This window comes from Solanum dulcamara, chromosome 12 (genome assembly GCF_947179165.1).
Source record: "Solanum dulcamara chromosome 12, daSolDulc1.2, whole genome shotgun sequence".
In the NCBI taxonomy this organism is placed as follows: domain Eukaryota; kingdom Viridiplantae; phylum Streptophyta; class Magnoliopsida; order Solanales; family Solanaceae; genus Solanum; species Solanum dulcamara.
In genome coordinates this window covers 28,108,037-28,126,479 of record NC_077248.1, presented here as the reverse complement: position 1 = coordinate 28,126,479, position 18,443 = coordinate 28,108,037, and positions in this window count along the sequence as shown.

Sequence of the window (18,443 nt, the reverse complement as noted above, 5' to 3'; positions counted from 1 at the left end):
AATGCCAATAATGCCTCATAGGGGAAATACGCATAAAGATACATATATACGTATCATATCACGTCATATCACAACCTCACAGGGCGCCCAATATCAACAATAGTATAAACTGATAGACTTACCTCATATGTCCAACTCGAACTGCACCTGTTTAGACTTTCCGTCTACCTTTCCTTTCAATTTTCAACTTTACATGTCAACCGTAATTCAATACCTTACCTGACACCTATCATTCATGCCTTGCTTACCTGCGTGCTGTGTAACTTCTAATATCGTTAGTAACCTTCTTATATTGATATTGTCCTTCTGCTGAAATAACAAGTTAGTATGAGGTGTAACACTAATCATATGAAGGGACAGGGCCCCGTCGTACCCCTGACCAATGTGTATAAATATGCAACAGAAAAGTTGGTACCAAAATAGGAGCTCCAGATAAAGGAGCACTGTCAAATAGCAGAGTGGATGTCCTAGGCAAACGGATTAGCAAATCGAGCATTGGTACCTGTGGGCATGTAACACATCCCCCAAGGAAAGGGGGTCAATACGGAAAATATACTGAATATATAAAGCATGAACTATAATAAATAAAGTCATAACTAGAGTAGAATGTGCAGAAAATGAGTGAAATATCCAAAATATCAAAATGCTTATCAAAAACATAGATAATGCATGCAGAAAAACATAAGTCATATCTGGACCCATTAGGGGACTCGGTGAACAACACATGGTCTCCCTCCCGTCACTGGTGCCATAATACAACATACTCCAGAGTAAGGAACATCTCCATAACAGATAATATCATATTAGAAGTCCATATCATATCATATCATCATACATCAGTATATGTGTACTTGGCAAAACATACACCACAACCCATGTACATGTCATACCTGCCCCTCATGTTGGGGCATGACCAACAATGCAGAGAAGTACGCTTGATATCTTATCCTGGCCCGGGCTCAGTGGGAGAAGAATTAAGTTATTCACGAGTAGAGTAGTGAGAAACTAAATGTAATTTAAAACATTGTCAAAGACTCAATGAAGTAGTAAAGATGAATTGTCATTTAAAAATAAGGGCGATAGTCATATCAATCATCCCTCAAAAATCACTATTGATCATATCAAAAGAGCCTTAGAAATCATAGGAATGAATCAAGACAATAGAAAATAACGTATAAAAGTCAAGGACATTAACCGGATAATCTCTAAGAATAAGAATCATGAATCACCCTCGAGACTTATGAATAGAATTACCCCCAAAACTCATATTAATCCTTACTTAATTCTAAGACATGCCAAAAGAAAGATGGGACAGCTTCACATACTCTATACTTTCCCTTATGTTGTCATCATATATATATATATGTGCCGAGGAACGTACGGCCCGATCCTTAGATAGTAACATATGCCGAGGAACGTTCAGCCCAATCTTTACACACATATACCATACCTCGGTACCATAAATATCTTATCATAACATCATAACTTATGTCAAATACATATCAAGAGAAAACAAGGGTATCTTTACATACTTATGCCAAAGACATGCAAAGAGAGAGAAGGTAGCTTCACATACCTCTTATGGATTACCATTCACCACATTCGCCTCGTCGTCTTTTGAGCCTATTTAACATGAAAGAAATAGTAAGATTAATAACCTTCCACTTTCCAACTTCCAAATCTACAACTAAGTATCCGTATGAATCATTTCCTTATCCATTTCCTTCGACTAGTTTATTACTAGTTCCGAAGTTACTGGAAATCGAGAACCATCTCCCCTATAAATTTCCTTATCCAAACTTCCAATTACATCTTTAATTACTACAGCCAACAAAAAACAACAACCAGTAGCATATATATATAAATAAATCACTTCAACATTACACAATACAAACTCCAACCAACTCGCTCAAAACTACGATACCAAAATAGAGTTTTTAATCTTTGTTTTATAAAACCTTTAACCATACAAAATAGAGGGTCATGTGGCTGCAACCAGTAGAATACACACCCTTTTTAGCACACTTTCCATCCCTGTTACAGACAACCAACCCAGCTACAATTGCAGCACCACAATCACAGGAAACTACTCGACTTCGATTTAACTATAACGACTTCCATTTAGTTTGTTTCTAACGTCAAGCATCCTTATACAATTTTTCCACTTCCGGCCTCATTTAATACATTTAATATACCTCATAAAAACATCATAAAGTCCAACTTGAAAGGAAAATCCTTACCTTGACCTAAACTCGCCAAAACTCACCTCGAAAGCTCTTTTAGTGCGACTGAAACTTTATGGCTGTTTATTATCCTTTTGGTGCTACTCTAAACAATAATTTTACATTAATAACACCTTAATACCATCTTGTTATACCTATATAATTAATTCACGGAATGAAATTGGAGAACTTACCTTTTTTTCCTCCCAAATCTGTGGCTCTCTCCCTCTCTAGCTTAAAGTTTCTCTTCTCCTTTTTCCTTAACTTTTTTTGATAAGGATGAAACTAAAGGATAAGGATAAAGCTAAAAGTCATAAAACATATATATATATATATATATATATATATATATATATATATATATATATATTCCACCTTACGAGGTGACACATGTCATCCCCTAAGTGGTGACACATGTCAAGCCCTTATTGGGCCAACGCACCTCCTACTCTAACCATGGGTTTCCATGTGGCAGGTGGGGTCCACCCCCTTGCTTTAGCTGCTGCCATATGGAACTTCTAGCTGCTGCCATGTGGCACTTTCTTTTTTTCCTCGTGGTTTCATAATCTCGTCTTATTTTACGAACCTATGTAATCCTAACTACGTAAGCTTGGTATGACTCAAGTAGCTTGAGAATGTAAGATTTCAAGTTGGTAGCTTATGTAAGTAAGTCAATTCCTACGACTCATTACTTGTCCTCCAACTCCTTCCAGATTCTTATAACCATATTTCCAATCTTCCCTACTATGGGGTGTCAAATTCTTCTTTTATTAGAGTTTTTTGGTAGCGTTATAGATTATCCAGCTCACATGGTAACTTCTAAGAATCTTATGAACCGTTTACGAAGCTTAAAAAGCTTAAGAATGCATTCCAAGGTACAAAAATATGGGGTATAACATGAAAACAGCACACAATCACTATAAGTCCTAACGAGGGCCAACAGTTGTTAAATACCCATATTAGGTCCCTTACCTAGATCCTAATGATAATTTGATTTGAACTATCTGAATGTACATGTGCCATGAATCAATGTAGATATGAGACTCCTTGGTGCAATGCATATGTGCTACCTCTTAGGTACAACCTGCCCATCCCATAAGTACGGTAAACCAAGACCGTAGGCTCGGTCTTCCTGGCCTGTATGCTTGGTAAAACAAATCAATTGTCAGTGTTTGCTGAGGCCAAAATAAGCTCATAGGCTGCAGCTAGATGATAAAATATCAAAGCAATAACAAGTAATCGTAGTTGATCATAGAATAATCATGGCATGCCTTTCTAGGCCACTAGGCAAGGAGTAGAGTGTCGATGATAGATATTTATCATACAGTGGTAGCCAACTAAGTGGGTCAGGCTACAATTCATATAAGGACTATAAATAGGGTATGAAAATCTAAGGCCATTAGAATCCTACCAGAAGAGAATAATTTCCTTAACATACCTTTCAACCAACTCCCAAAAGGTTTCTTTAAGAAGATTTGATAATAAAAGAAAATGCAACAATGCGAAAATCAACATGGCTGCAAATAAGCCATAACTAATCGATAAGACGCTAATGCCATACTCGTGACCAGCAAGGTCCAAAACATAAAACGAGTCTAATAAAAATAATAATTAGGAGCTATATCCATTTAAGCCATTCCAACAATATCTCGAAGGAGCAACAAGCTCTTGAGGCAACTTAACTAGGCATTCTTCACACTGTTCAACCTAACAACCATCCAATACAACCTGAATAAGAATCACACCATTCCCCCCATTACCTAAAGAACCTTAACACCATCAATACACAACATTAATACCCCAAACAGTTAAGAAAAAGGGGATGCCCATAGACGCACGATCAAACACACCACTACGGAGTCAAAATTCATATAAATGATACTAGAATATGGAATTACGATAGAGGGTTGTAAAAATAAGATTACCTCAACCAAAATATCTGAAATAATAATCTTAAAAATCGGTATCCTTGCAGCAAGAACAAACAAGCTTAAATCAATAAGAAAACTATACTATAATGATAAGCTTGCAACATGAGCAAGTTCCGTTAAACTTCCGAGTTGAGAATCTAAGCTTCCTAGGAGTATTTGGATGGTGGCTTAGATGTTTCTCTTTTTCTAATGAATAAATAACGAAGGTTATGGTCTTTTATAAGAATAACCAATTTAGATATAGGGGGACCCACCAAGAGGTATCTGCTTGTGCAGTCTCACAAAATCATGCATATGTCACTATTCTAAAGTCGTATGGAGAAGCGGTTTAGTTCATTAGAAACTAGACTCGTAGAACTTCAATTTAATAAATAATATAAATTCTAATTCTTATATATTGGGAGAAACGTTATAAGACATTTGACCCAAAATTTTATAGAATTCCTTAACAATATTTATAATAATTGTTTTCGACCTTTATTTGGTAACTTTCTTGACTTTCACACTTAAAATACGAACTTTGTTTAGTTAAAGTAACCTATGAAACATCCTTCCAAATATATTAAGAAGTCTTAGTCTTATTCCAAAGGGAGAAGTTAATTCCAAGATTCAAACGAACAAGGTGTTATAACCTTACCCCCTTAGGGACATTCGTCCTCGAATGATAAGGATATTCGAAGAAACATCAGTAATAGAAAAAAAGAACCATATAGTAACATAACTCATGAACTCAAATATGGGGCTACTCCTCTAAAGGAACAAATAGGTGGGTATATTTAGACTTCATTTCCTCCTCAGCTTCCCACATCAGCTCTTTAACATTATGGCTCTTTGATAACACTTTTACAAAATCTATACCCTTATTCCACAATCTTCTTATTTAGCGATCAACTATGGAAATATGGACTTCTTCATAAGATAGATCCTCTAAAATCTGAACATCTGTTGTAGGCACTATACATGTTGGATCTCCAATAAACTTTCATAACATAGAAATATGAAATACTGGGTGTACTGTCTCTAACTCTGGAGGTAACTCTAGTTCATAGGAAACTTTACCTATCCATCGCAAGATGCGATCAGGCCCAATATACCTAGTGCTTAATTTTCCATGTATTCCAAATCTCATAATGCCCTTCTTAGAGAAACTTTCAAAAAGACCCAATCATCAACATCAAACTCCAAGGCTCGCTGCCGAACGTCAGTGTATGATTTTTAATGGATTTGAGCTATCAACAAACGTTCTCTAAATAACTTAAATTTTCCCATGGCTTGCTGCACTAAATCTGGTCCAAACAATCCCAATTCTCCAACCTCAAACCAACTAAGAGGGGATCTACATTTCTTTCCATATAAAGCTTCATACGGTGCCATACCAATGCTGGAATAATAGAAATTTCCTTTTACAAGTGATCATCCCAATTTTCTTTGAAATGTAGCACACACTCTGGTAACATATCCTCGAGCATCTACCATCTGTCTAGGGACGAAATATTTTACTAAGGTTTACTTGCGTCCCTACGACCTTCTAGAAAGATTTCTAAAACTATGTTGTAAATTATGCTCCTCTATCTAAAATAATTGATATAGGGACACCATGAAATCTAACAACCTCCCTAATATATAGACCTACATAATCTTCAGCTGAAAATATGATGTTGATTGTCAAAAAATGAGTTTATTTCATAAGCCTATCGATAATCACCCAAATAGAATCAAACATTCATTACGAGCAAGGCAAACCTATAATAAAATCTATATTTACTACCTCCCACTTCCATAGTAGAATGGGTATATCTTAAGTTAGTCTAATGGGTTTCTGGTGATCTATATTCACCTTCAGACAATTAGGACATTTTACTATGAACTAAGCAATATCTTTCTTTATGCTAGACCATTAGTAAATTTCTTTATTATTGTGGAATATCTTTTTTAGAACCTGGTGAATAGAATATCGAGAATAGTGTGCTTCCTTCATAACCTGTTTCCGAAGACCTGCAATCTTTAGAACACATAATAAATGTCTAGTATTCTATCTTCTACTATACTGAAGGCTAAATGATATATCTCATACTTTTGTACATTAGAACATTTTTAAGCTCCTCTAAAGCCTCCATGTGATCCATGTTATCTATGACGTTATCAAATAATCCTAAGAAAGGGAGGATGTAATGCCTCATATTTTGCATAGACTAGTTCTATGTGAGTGGTGATGGTTTAAAATAGGTTTCGAAGGATTTGAAAGGGGTTCGAGGACAAATAATCTTTTATAGTAATCAACCTACTTGCTTAAGCTACTGGTTTGGATGTCTTACATAATTAAGCTACTTGATTACATGCCTATTTTAAGTAGCAAGGATCACACAGGTTCTTAAGGTAAGACTAATTTCTAACCTACTAAAAGAATAAGTAAGTGATGCACCTACTTGGAATATGTTAGATGCATTTTAAATAAAAAGGGAAAGTAGGTGATGCAATTACTTACAAACTTGTGGCAGAAACTAGTGGGGATTAGTAATTAATTATGATTAATTAACTTAATTAGACCATGAAGAGGGCCCCACCAAGACATGTGGTAGAATATCATTGCTGTGTGGATGATAATGGGACACATGTCAACAATGGACATATGTCATAAGGGTGGACACGTGGCCAACCCCTAGGCAGCCTATATATACCCAATTTGATAACTAATAAGCTCATTTCTTTCATCTTTAACCGTTGCAAATATAGAGAAAAAGAAAGAAAGTCCAAGTTATGGCAACTCACGGACATGGCTGAACACATTAAGCTCCCAAATTCTAATGCCAACATTAATTTTATAAGGTATTATTCGATCAATTGGAGGTGATTAACTTCGTGAAATAATCATTGGATCAGCAAGAAGGCCTAACATATAATCATAAGTTTCAGGCAACTTAAGAAGCCAATTTGTTAATGTAAGAGTTAATCATTTTCTATATGTTTTAGGATAAATCTGGACATATTGTGAATATATAAAAGTGAATTAGATGTATGAGATTATGTATGTTGGTGTTGGAATGTTGTTGAAGCCATAAGGGCTATTTTTATTAAAGTTAGTGACGTGATTATGTGATGAGAGTGAAGGGATTAAATGGGTAAAGTTGAAATTGCAATTGTTAATGGGTGTGTTAGAGAACTTGGTGTAATGTTAACAAAGTTTTTTTGTATTTCAATTGGTGATATTGTTGTCGTGTGGCTGTTATTATATGCAATTAAATTATATGAAAAGATTGTATAAAATAATGTATAAGAATCGAAGGTGGTTTTCTTGGTGTGTTCGTAGGTTTTCATGAGAGTATCGGGCATCTCCTTACGTCGTTAGTTGAAGACTATTTTGATATGTTGTTGTGTTCTTGTTGAGTTTGGAAGATTAATGATAGTTAAATTTATGCATTATGTTTTATGTTGGTTGGGCTATTGTATAGTTGTCTCATTGAAAAGTTAAGACTATGGAGCATTAAAGATAACTTGAATATGTGGTAGTCTTTGTTATTTTGGCATGTCTTAGATATAAGTGATATATGATATGAGCTTTGGGGTAATTTCATTTATATGTTCCGACTATGATTCATGATTCTCATTCACTTATTGATGTTAAAACTCTTAAAGTAGTTGAGATACCGCCCGTGAGTCTTTTATATGCTGGACAATCATTGGTATGTAGAAGTCCATATTTTTAAAGACCCTATAATGATTAATGTCCTTAAGTTTCATAAGTTGTCTCTGATTATCTTGATACGTGTCTATGACCCCTGAGCTTTTATTTAATATAGTTCATAATGACATTCAAAGAGTACTAAACATGACTATCGCCCTGATACTCAAGTATTAATTAGCCTACTTATCTATTGATTCTTAAATAGTAATTTAAATACATATGGTTACTCACTACTCTGCTCATGCATACTGTTATTACATCTTTCACCTAGTCTCGGGCTGGGTATGTTGTCATGCACAATTTTACTACATCATTCATCGAGTCCCATAATGGGCCGAGTACGTATATGTGTACACAACTTTATTCACCAAGTCCCTTACTAGAGGGCCGAGTACAGTATATGTATATGATGATATGATTATGGCACCGAGTCCCATAATGGGTTGGGTACGGTATATGATAATGATATGTATGACTTTGTTTCGTAAGGCATAGGTACAGTGATTTCTTGATTAGTATACCTGCCTCCTGGAATCTCTACTTCAGTTATGATCTTTCTTATTATATTTTATGCTTTATATACTCAATACGTATCTCATACTAACCATCTTTCTTTGGGGGGCTGTGTTTCATGCCACAGGTAAAAACACTCGCTTCAGTGATCCATCAGCCTAAGATTCCTATTCACCTATCTTGGAGTTCTCCTTTATCTCGGAGCCTAGACTTTTCGTACAGACCCTTTTTGATGTATAAATATGATTATTCAGGGGTATGGCGGGGCACTGTCCCACCATATGATGCTATTGATACTCTTAGAGGTATGTAGACATATGTGTGGGTTGTTTGTATATGCGCTCGGTTATGCCTATATGACTTGTCTGTTGGGACATTCTCATTCGTAGTGGCATCCTTGTCAGCTTGCGTACATATATATTTTGGGATGTTGTAGATAGTGACAGCTTTGTTGTCTTGTGTATTATGCTATTTTAATTTGATTGTGATTCCTTAGGAGACAGGTTACCCTGATACATGTATGTGATGCTTGAGATAACGTCCTGTTTTCACAAAGCCTCCATATTGTGTTTGGTATCAGTTTGATGATATCTAACAGATATGTATACTAGTGTGCATCTTGGGCACTAGTCAAGGTCTACAGGGTTGGGTCGTGACACTAAAGACTCCTAATACTGAGCCTTGCCCCTTAGCTGCTCAAAGATGGGATCTTTAGGTTTTCGTGTCTTTAACTTTGTAACTAGTGATAATATTGTTGTGTCTTGAATTATGACCTCATCATACAAATCTAGTAATCAAATCCCCCAAGTATGCTAGATGATGAAGTTTTGTGGCTATCTCCCTCTTCTCTACTCTCAAATATGCTAAACTACCCATATATTTACTACTTAAGGCATCTGCTACTTCGTTTGCCTTTCCAGGATGGTACAGGATGCCTATGTCATAGTCTTTTAACAACTCGAGGCATTGACGTTGTCATAGATTTAACTATTTTTTCCTGAAAATGTACTAAAGGATGATATAATTTGTATAGACATCAACATATACACCATATAAGTAATGCCTCTAGATCTTCAAAGCATGAATAACTACGGCAAACTCTAAATCATGGGTCGGGTAGGCTTTCTCTTTCTTCTTGAGCTTTCTAGAAGTATAAGTGATTACCTTACCATGTTGCATCAGAACACAAACCAACCATTGCCTAAAGAATCATAATACACTGTATAGCCTTCTCGACCGTCTGGTAAGGTCAGAACTGGGGCTGAAGTCAATCTATCTTTTAGCTCTTGAAAGCTCTTCTCACATGTTGTGGTCTACTTAAACTTAGCTTCTTTATGAGTTAGCTTAGTCAAATGTGATGAGAGTGAAGAAAATCACTCTACAAACCTCCAATAATAAACTGCTAACCCTAGAAAGCTAAGAACTTCTATTAGGGTCGTAGGTCTACGCCAAGTCTTCACCACCTCAATCTTCTGAATGTCAACTTGTATTCCAGCATCTGATATAATATGGCCCAAAAAAGACCACTGAATGCAATGAGAACTTACATTTTGAGAGCTTAGCATACAATTTCTGAGCTTGAAGTACCTGGAGCACTTCTCAAAGATGGTCTCTATGCTTTGATTGTGATCGTGAATATAAAAGAATATCAACAATAAACACAATCACAAACAAGTCTAAGAATGGCCTAAATATGTTGTTATTAGGTCCATAAATACTGCTGGGGCATTTGTCAATCCATAAGATATCATAAGAAACTCAAAATGACCATATCTAGTCCTGAAGGTTGTCTTTTGAATATCTCAATCAAACCCACACCTGATGGTACCCTAAACTTAAATCAATCTTTGAGAAACATCGGGCACCTTATAGCTGGTCAAACAAGTCATCAACTCTTGGAAGCGGGTATTTGTTCTTTATAGTAAGTTGATTGAGCTTTTGGTAATCTATACACATACACAATGAAACATCTTTCTTCCATACAAATAATTCTAGTGCACCCCACGGCGATGCACTCAGCCTGATAAAACCATTATCTAAAAAATCATTTAGTTGCTCCTTTAATTCCTTTAATTTTTCTGGTGCCATTCTATATGGAGGAATTGATATTGGTTGGACATCTGGAAATGCATCAATAGAAAAACTAATCTCCTGTTCTTGGGAAAAATACTAGGTAGTACATCTGGAAAGACATCTATGAATTCATTTACCACTGGAATTTATTGTAAGGTCAGGGGTTCTATGTAAATATCCTGAACCATAACTATATGATAAATAAAGCCTTTAGCAATCCATTTCCTTATCTGAATATATGAAATAAATGTACCCTTTAGCATCACTATGTTACCCTTCCATTCTCGAACTACCTCTCCTAGAAAGTGGATTCTAACAATCTTTGCTCAACAGATGACATTGGCGTAACAAGATGCTAGCCAATCTATGCCCATAAGAATATTAAAGTCTAGCATCTCTAGATCTACCAAGTATGTAAAGGTTTGAAGACCAAAAATCTCTACTATACAACCTCGATAAACCTTTTTGGCAATAATAGATTCGTTGACTATGGTCGATACAACAATAGGCCTTTGCAATGACTCTAGTACTATGGAAAACATCCCAGCAATAAATGGAGTAACATACAATAAAGTGGATCCTAGATTTATCAAGACATAAATAGAGTGAGAACAAACGGTTAGCATACCTATCACGATATTTGGGGAAGACTTTAAGTCCTGCTGACCCATTAATGCATAAGTATAATTTTGGCCACTGGCAGAAGTAGATGCTCCCCCTCTTCCTGGACCTCTAGATGATGAAGATTATGGTCCTCTCTCTTCAGAACATACTAAAGTAGATTACCCTACTATTGATCTGGCCCACTATCCTAGACCCAATTGGTCTCTAAATGGATAATATCTCACTATATGATCATCCTAGCCAGTAATAGTATGGTGTAGAGTCCTGGATATATATCCCAAAATGTGATCTACCACAAGTATTATAATATGGCATAACTGGTCTAGATTGCTTTAAGCAGTGATACTACTGCAAGCTCGATGTCTACAAACTCTCCCCCTGGCTTGACTTTCCTTGACGATTATATCTACTTCTATTGAATTATTGTAGTGGAGGCCTAGGTTGTCACGACCCAACCCCGTAGGCCATGATAGGTGTTCGAACTGGATACTCGCATACACCCCTGCTAATAATAAATAAACTTGTCCCCTATTTGAGTCATAATGTATAGACAGGAACGATAACATATAAGTCAATGAGGCTATCGTAAGATATAGGGTCATCCCATAATAAAACCCACACGAGCCGACAAGGCTTCCATGATAAAGGAGACATCCCAAAACATCAGTCTGATACGAACAACTACACATACATACATATAAAATCCACATTCATGTCCACATACCTCTAAGAGTAAGAATAGTAACATAAGGCAGGACAGGGCCCCTACCGTACCCCTGAATGAACAAAACAAATATATACATCAAGGGACCAGTACCACAGCTAAGCTCTGATATAATGGAGCTCTCCCGAACTTCTGATAGGAGTCCTAAGCTGGTGGGTCTCCAAACTGTGCGTCTGTACTTGTGGGCATAAAATGCAACCCCCAAAGAAAGAGGGTCAGTACGATATGTGTACTGAGTATGTAAAGCATAAAATACCGCAAAGGGAATACAGTTTATATAGGAATGCAGAGAACAATATAACAAATCATAAAACCCTGTACTTGCGTCTTATAAAATGAAGTCATGCATGTTAGAGTTGTATTTCATACCCGACCCGTTGTGGGACTCGATAAATAATTATACTATCATAATAATAATACCATTATATATCATACCCGGCCCTTTATGGGACTCGGTCATACTCGTCCCTTTATGGGACTCGGTCATACCCAGCCCTTTATGGGACTTGGTCATACCCGGCCCTTTATGGGACTCGGTGAATAATCATGTCATCATATATCGTACCCGGCCTGTTATGGGACTCGGTGAATAATCATATCATATATATATATATATATATATATATATATATATATATATACCCAGCCCTCTAGTGACGGACTCGGTGAGTAATTCATGTCATTGCATTATCATTTCCTCAGATAGCGTACCCGACCCTTTAGTGAGGGACTCGGTGGATAATGCAGTGAACTGCACACGATTACGTACTCGGCCCGAGACTCAATGGTAAAATAGTATGCTCGAGTAGAGTAGTGAGTAACCATATGCAATTTAAAATATTGTCAAAGACTCAATGAAGTAATAAAGATGAATTGTCATTGGAAATCAAGACAATAGTCATATCAATCATCCCTCCAATATCACTATTGATCATATCAAAAGAGCCTTAGAAACCATAGGCATGAATCAAGACGATACAAAATAACTTATCAAAGTCAAGAACATTAACTATCGGAAAATATCTAAGAATCGGAATCATGAATCACCCTCGAGACTTGTGAATGAAATTACCCCCAAAGCTCATATTAATCTTCACTTAATTCTAAGATATACCAAAAGAAAGAAGGGACTGCTTTACATACTCTCAACTTTCCCTCATATAGTCGTCATATGCATATGTGCCATGGAATGTTCAGCCCGATCCTTGATAGTAACATATATCATACTTGGCCCAAAAAGGGACTAGGTACCATAAACATTTCATCATAACATCATAACTTATGTCAAAGACATATCAAGAGTGAACAAGGGTTTCACATATTTATGCCAAAAACATGCCAATAGAAAGAAGGTAGTTTCACATACCTCTTAGGGACTACTCTTAACCACGTTTGCCTCGTCGTTTTTTGAACCTATTTAACATGAAAGTAATACTAAGGTTAATTACCTTTCACTTTCCAATTTCCAACTCTACACCCAAGTACTGATAGGAGTTATTTCCTTATCCATTACCCTCAACTAGTTTGTTACTAATTCCGAAACTACCAAAAATCGGGCAACATCTCTCCTATAACTTCAACAATCACGAGATTTCAAATCATCCACAATGTTAATAACCATACCAACAACAACCAGAATAATATATACAATTAAATTACTTCAACATTACACAATACAACTCCAAACAACTAGCTCCAAACTACGATACCAAAATAGAGTTTTTAACCCTTATTTCGTAAAACCGTTTACCATACGAAGCAGAGGGTCATGTGGCTGCAACCAGAAGTAACCACACCCCTTTTAGAACACTTTTAATACCTTCAACACACAACCCAACCAGTTACACCCAAAGTATCACAACGACAACCCACTACTCGACTTTAATTTAACGCTAACGACATCAATTTAGTTTGTTTCTAACGTCAAGAATCCTTATGAAATTCTTCCACTTCCAGCCTCATTTAAGACATGTAATATACCCCATAAAAACATCATAAACTTCAATTTTAAATGGAAAGCCTTACTTTGTACGAAACTCGCCAAAACTTGCCTCGGAAGTTCCTTTAGAACGCCTAAAACTTCGTGACTATTTGATAACATTTTGGGCTGCTCCAAACCATAAATTTTCATTAATAACACATTCATAACATCATGGTACATCCTAGGTAATTAATCTGCGGAATGAAATCAGAGAGTTACCTTTTTTTCTCCTCCAAGAGCGAAGCTCTCTCTTCTCTCTAGCTCAAGTTTCTCTTCTCTTTTCTTCTAGACTTTTCTTGATTTTTTTTGGATAAAAAGAAACTTAAAGGATAAGGATGACTTAAAATTCTACAAACACATCTATATATAGGACACCTTAAGGGGTGACACATGTCAACCCCTAAGTAGTGACATGTGTCAAGCCCTTATAGGGACAACGCATCACCCCCTCCACTAAGGGGCTGCCATTGGGCATTTGGGTCCCACCCCATTGCTGCAGCTTCTTCCACATGGCACTCCTTCATGCTGACACATGGCACTCTCTCATGGGCTTCCATGTGTCACTTTTTTTTTCTCCTCGTGGGTTCGTAATCTCGTCTTGCTTTTCGAACCTATGTAATCCTTACTACGTAACCTTGGTATGTACTCAAAAAACTTAAGTATGTAAGATTTTTAAATTGGTAGCTTACGTAACTAAGTCGAGTCCTATGACTCATTACTTGGCCTCCAATTCCTTTCGGATTCTCATAACCACATTTCCAATCTTCCCTTCTATGGTATGCCACATTCTCCCTTCCTTAGAGTTGATTGATAGCGTCATAGATTATCTAGCTCACATGACAACTTATAAGAAGCTTACGATCCTTTTGAGAAACTTAAGAAGCTTAAATAAAAACTTAAGAAGCTTAAGAGGTTCAAGAAACTTAAGAAGCTTGAGAACCTTCCAGGAAACTCAAAAACCTCTCAAGCTACAAAAGTCTTTCAAGGTACGAAAGTATGGGGTGTAATATAGGTGGCCAAATAGAATACCTAATTCTATATGCCCCATGAAAATCTCTCTAAAGGTCGATAGGTCTAGACCGCCTCTATTGCCCCCTCTCAGCTCGCTCTGCTCCAAACTGTAGATATCTGAAATCCTTTAGATTCTGAGCAACCACCTATATACAAGAGATATTAATATCTTTATTTAGTGCCTCTATGATACATATCTTAACATACTCAGGCGCTAACCCCTATAAATCTGCATATCCTAGCTTCCATTGTATCTACAATCATCGGTGCATACCTAGATAGGGAATCAAATTACAACCATTAATCTATAACACTTATACTGCCCTAGTGAAGGTTTAAGAACTCGTCAACTCGAGCATATTAATCTCTCTAGGTAGATATTGATCTAAAAAGGCCTCAGTGAAGCGATCCCAAGTGCCTGAAGGTGCATTGGCCCTTTTGGATCTCCCAACCCTCGTATCATAAAGTTGTTATGTCTTTAAGCCTGATTACTACTAACTCAATAAAATATGTAGTTGAAACAAACATAACCTTAAATATCCTATTCATATGGTTAATAATGTGTTGAAGGTTCACTCTGTAGTCAATCCCGATATACTAAGGAGGACACAAATAAAGGATCTCTCGAACCCTCAAACTTCTGGGCCCTTTGGAAAGTCCAGCTATATCTTTCGTCAATGGATGTCTCTACGTGGATGTTAATTAAGACAACATATAAACTGCACTTCTAAATTCCTGATTTGTTGGAAGAGGAGGAGTTGCAGTTCCAGTTGGAAATCCAATAGATCCTAGGGCCTTCTAATGTAAACATGGTGCCGGGGAGGGATGTTAAGTTGTTTATCCTACTCCTTCCCACTGAACTATCCAAGTAGGTAATACTTTACTCGTACCCTCCCATATGGGTGCATATGACCTCCGGCCCTTGCTGTCTGATGAGTCAATTGCATTTTTTCCTCTATACAAGGATAATAATATCGTAAGTCAAAAAAATCAACCATTATGACTAAGTTGTATAGCACGATTAGAGTAGACAGAAGGTAACATTTCTAAATAATGCATATAGCTTCTTGCTTATATAATGTGGTGCAAAACATATTTATAAACTAGACTCTACTAGACACGACTTGCAGACTCTATAGGATACGACTTTGCTCTAATACAAAGTTTTTCATACCCAAAACTCAAGTGGTGCAACTGATAACTAATGCCAAAACTTTGACTTGAGCCGACCCTACTGAAGCACTTTCTAAAGGCGCATGGCAGCCACATACATAGTATGGCGAGGGATATGACATGTCCCTAGCACACCCTGAACATGAAAGAAATAAGTGTTTTAGAAAGGATAGTGTCACAACCTAACCCCGTAGGCCATGATTCATGCCCGAGATGGACACACGTATATAAACTTATTATCTATATGATCAATCCACAACTAAACGTAATATGGAACCTATAAACACCAATACCTAGTCTCAGAACTGTCGCATAAATGTATATATGTCAGGCAACTTGTCTTCTAAGGAGTCATAATAGCAACTGGTAAGGCTATCATAGCATGTGGGAACGTCTTACTATATATATACACACACAAACCGACAAGGATGCCACTACGAATGGGAACGTCCAAAAACATAAATAATATTAGCACAATTGGATAATATCTATATACAATCCAAACATATGTCTACAGACCTCTAAGAGTATTAATAGTAGCATATAACAGGACAGGTCCCTATCGTACACCTGGATAAACAAATATATACATTAAAAGGATCTATACCGAAAGTCTAGGCTCTAGGACAATGGAGCACTCCAGAAAAGCTGAATGAAAATCCTAAGATGACGAATCTCCAAAACAGGTATTTGTTCTTACGGGCATGAAATGCAGCCCCCCTCCCTACCGAACAGAGGGTGTCAGTATGAAATATGTACTGAGTATATAAAGCATAAAATACCATAAAGGATATCACATCTAAAGTAGAGATTCAGGAGAAAAGTATGATAATCAAGAAATTACTGTACCTATATTTTATAAATAAAACCATACATATCATTGTCATATGTCGTACCCGACCTATTATGGGACTCAGTGAATAAAGTCGTATATATGTATACCATACCCTACCTGTCATGGAACTCAGTTCCATAATCATATCATTATAATATCGTATTATCTTATCACGTACCCGACCCTCCAGTGAGGGACTCAGTGAATAATGTAGTGGAACCATACATGATACCCGACCCGAGACTCGGTGGATGATACAATAACAATATGCATGAATAGGGTATCATTAGCAACCATATGTAACTATCATCTAAGACTCAATAGAATGAATAAAATAAGCTAACACTCGAGTATCAAAATGATAGTTATGTTAAGTTCTCTCTAACTATTATTATGAACTATATTAAGTAAAGTCTCAGGGATCATAGACATATATTAAATTAATACGAGACAGCATATGATAGTTAAGGACATTAGTCATTATAAAGCTTTAACAAAATAGGAACTTTTATATATCATTTACTATCCAATCATATAGAAGACTCGAGGGCAGTAGCTCGACTATTCCAAAAGTTCTAATATCAAGAAGTGAATAAGAATCATGAATAATATTCGGAACTTATGAACGGAATTATCCTAAAGCTCATATCATTCAGCACTTCTATCTAAGGCATGCCTAAAGAAAAAGGGAATAGGCTTTACATACCTTTAGTGGTTATTCGCAACACAACATGTATACGCTGCCGAGTAGTATCTCAACCTATATTAAGATGTTAAGAACTATAGTTAATCTACGGGTAGATTCAAAACATATGCTAACATTAGAAACTCCTTTCTAGATAATTTAGACGATGGTTTTCTTACATTTAAACCAATTACATAATAGTCAAACCAGCACCAATAACTGTACGTTCAAGTATTATACCGAAGCTATTCAAGGAAGATTCTAGAACACTCCAAATAGTGCATCCAATATTTCAAGCAGCTCACATTCACAACATTCGATAACAATCCACATACGACTAATTTAGATCAATAATTTGTGAGCTCATTGCTCAGCCATGGCCAAGAGCCATTTTGCCCTCTATCTCTATATTTTCTTAAGGTTGAAGATTAAAAATGAACTCTTAGTCATCAAACTTGGTTTAAATATGCTACTTAAAAGTTGGGAGCATGTCCCACTCATGGCTTGAGCCAATCAAAGTTGGCCATGCCATGGGTGGGGTCTACACTACCCACTACTACCTACTTAATAAATTTTTAATCTTAATCCCCACTTAATAATCTAATCATGGTTAATTAATCCCTAATATCCATTAATATTTCCATACGAATTAAAATTTGTAAGCAATTCGTACACTTAATTAAAATCAGGGATTAAAAGTCTCTATCTCATATTTCTAAATGATCTTATCCATAAACTTATCTCGATCTGCGTAAAATATTCCAACATTCAAAAATATGGGATATAACAGCTTTCCCCCCTTTAGAACATTCATCCTCGAATGTTAAACAAATCTCATAAAATCTTATAAAGATTTCAGAGAAATCTCTTTTATTGCTACAACATATAGTTTCACCTATCAATCCATGTAATCAATTTAGGAGTTTAGATTACCTTTAGGCATAAGGAACAAGTACGAATATTTATTTTTCCTCTATTCTTCGTCTTCC